Below are 3,177 nucleotides of genomic sequence, written 5' to 3'. Positions count from 1 at the left end.
TTTGTGTGAATTTTAGAATGTGTGGGGACAAAACACAGCATTTTGGTTCAACAAATGTGAATGGGAAAATGCCAACAATTCAACAAATGTTATTTGCTGTTTACATGACTACCTGATATAAGGATTATGATCTCTATATTGCAGAGGAGAGCTCTTTGCCTTAGTAACTCAAACCTCTGGTCCGCTGTCATCTCCAATCCTGCCTACACCAGACTAAAAGGATGAGAAAGGTTTTAATAGGTAAGACGGGAGCAGGAAAGATGGTCCCTGTCGCTTGAGTCAGGAAAGCACAAGGCGGGCCTGAGTAAGGTTTTCTCTATGTTAACACTTACAAAGGAAGGGAGTAGGAAAGCTGGAAGGTAGGCAGTGTCCACGTTGATGAGAGCCTGAACTTAATTTGGTTAGGAGTGGAGAGCCACTGATCAGTAATCAATAAATTGAAGAAATTACTTAGGAACATCCACTTAGCATTCATTGTCAGAGGACTAGAGTGAGGGTAAACTAGAGGCAGGAAGATCAGCTAGGACAGTATTTCAGTTAACCCAGGATATAGTGCTTGCCATAATGGAGTAAGAAGGGAGAAGTGATCTGAAGGAAAGTAATCTGAAGACTTAGTTTATTGGTTGGCAGGAACTTAAAGAAGAACCTAAAGGAGAAGACTCTTGAGAGTCCCTTGGACTGCAAGGAGATCCAACCAGTCCACCCTAAAGGAGATCAGTCCTGGGTGTTCATTGGAAGGACTGATGCTGAGGCTGAAACTCCAATACTTTGGCCACCTGATGTGAAGAGCTGACTCATTTGAAAAGACTCTGATGCTGGGAAAGATTGAGGGCAGGAGGAGAAGGGGACGACAGAGGATGAGATGGTTGGATGACATCACCAACTCGATGGACATGGGTTTGGGTGGACTCCGGGAGTTGGTAATGGACAGGGAGGCCTGGCGTGCTGTGGCTCATGGGGTCGCAAAGAATCGGACGTAACTGAGCTACTGAACTGAACTGAACTGAAAGAAGAAAAGGTCAAAGATGACTGCAGTTTCACTACCTGAATTGCTTTGATATTTGCTCTAAGATCTGATCTTGAGGAAGGAGAATAGGGAATCAAAAGGAGAAATGAAAGCCTTTAAGACATTAAGGCAAACAATTTTTTTGTCACCTAGTACAATCAAAAACATTTCCTTCATTTTAATTCAACAGTTACGCTGACACTGTGAGCTTGTTAAACTGGTAGATCGAATGAAGTATAATGCAGTCCTCTACCCTACCATTGCTAGAGTGCCCTACCGTTGCTAGATTGAAGTTCCTTATCTCCCCCCTACCCCCTTGGGCTGTAATCTAATCTCAGTATACCGTTTTAGTCATCCTGGTGCCTCAGCACTTAATACAAGTAATGTTTGTTAAACTGACCTGTCTCAGCTCTTCGGGAGTACCCAATCCCATGAAGTGTGAGTGGGACAGAGGTGAGGTTAGGACCAGATTTTGAGGACTTTATCCTGCCGATAGACCATGGATGGATAAGGGATAAATGTTTTAGACTAAGCACACTGAAGGGCAGAATCTGGATTAGACAATGATTGGGGAGACTAGTGGAGAGGTGTGATCTGACAGGCAACAGAGATAGAAGGACAAGATTTAAGAGCCATTTAGAACCTCTAAAAACCAGGCTGTGAAGGATGAAAAAGTATCAAAGCAACTTAGGTCTCACTCAGAAGCTAACTCAAGCTAGTATGAGTAGAAGATAACAAGTTCAGTTGTGGATATGATGAGTTTGAGGTATCTTTTAACAGATACAAAGGCAGATACCCAAAAAGTAGTTGGGATGTGGAGGGATGGTTCAGCTATGGGCTAGAAAATCACCCAGCATGAAGATAATAGGAGCCAAGGAAGTGAATAAGATCACCCCGGAAGTGAGAACAGAGAGAGAACCATGAGGAACAGCAATATCTAAGAGACAAGCAAAAACCCCTCTAAAGACTGCAATGAAATCTGAGAAGCAGCACCCAGAGAAGAAGTGGTGTGGGTAATAAAAATAACGGGAAAATAAAATGGGAACAGTACCAAGGACCACCAGAGAATGTGGTCAAAGTAGCAAACAACACAGGCAGAAACCTGCGAAGTGACCAATGGCTCTGGCTGAAGCTCTAGCCATAGCAAGATTAGCAAAAAAAATGTGCTGCAGTGGGAGGAAGAAGAGGTAGGGGGCATCTTTTATAAGTTCTTCGGGCAAGTCTCCAGGCATGATACCCCCAGAGCGACACCTAGCGGTGGCCATGCAAATGGTATGTAAATGAGTGAGTGAAGTCACTCAGTCGTGTCCGACTCTTTGCGACCCCGTGGACTGTAGCCCGCTAGGCTCCTCTGTCCATGGGATTCTCCAGGCAAGAATACTGGAGTGGATTGCCATTTCCTTCTCCAGGGGATCTTCCCAACCCAAGGATCGAACCCGGGTCTCCTGCATTGCAGGCAGACGCTTTATCCTCTGAGCCACCAGGGAAGCCCTGCAAGTGGTATGGCTCATCTCAATGGTGCAGGAAAACATCGTGATCAAGACCTCAGCCTCCAGACTTCCCTGGCGATCCAGTGGTTAAGAATCTGCACTCCCACTGCAGAGGCATACCCGGTCAGGGATCTAAGGTCTACACATGCGACATGTACGTGTGTGTGTGTGTGTTAGTCGCTTAAGTCGTGTCCGACTCTGTGCAAGCCCATGGACTGTAGCCCTCCAGGCTCCTCTGTCCACGGGGATTCTCCAGGCAAGAATGCTGGAGTGGGTTGGCATTTCCTCCTCCAGGGGATCTTCCCCACCCAGCAATCGAACTCAGGTCTCCCGCATTGCAGGCAGATTCTTTACCATTTGAGCAACATAGTGCAGACAAAAAAAAGACCTCAACCTCTGAAGCTGATCCCTTTGAGTTCAAAATCCAGCCTACCTGGTTAAGACCGTGGGAAAGTCATTTAACCTATTTGGCCTCGGTTTCCTCATCATAAAATGGGGGGACGACAATAATACCTACCTCAGTGGGTTGGGGTGGGGATAAAACACTATGTAAATGCTGACAACACTGGCAGGCACAGAACCAACGCCCGTTAAGTATTCCCTATAATTCACACTGTGCTAACTCCTGAGGTTTCCGAAGCCCCCAAGGTGCGCCTCAAAGAGCTGATTGGTTTGCCGCAG

Source organism: Bos taurus, chromosome 7, assembly GCF_002263795.3.
Source record: "Bos taurus isolate L1 Dominette 01449 registration number 42190680 breed Hereford chromosome 7, ARS-UCD2.0, whole genome shotgun sequence".
NCBI lineage: Eukaryota > Metazoa > Chordata > Mammalia > Artiodactyla > Bovidae > Bos > Bos taurus.
Note: the sequence above shows the minus strand (reverse complement) of the source record.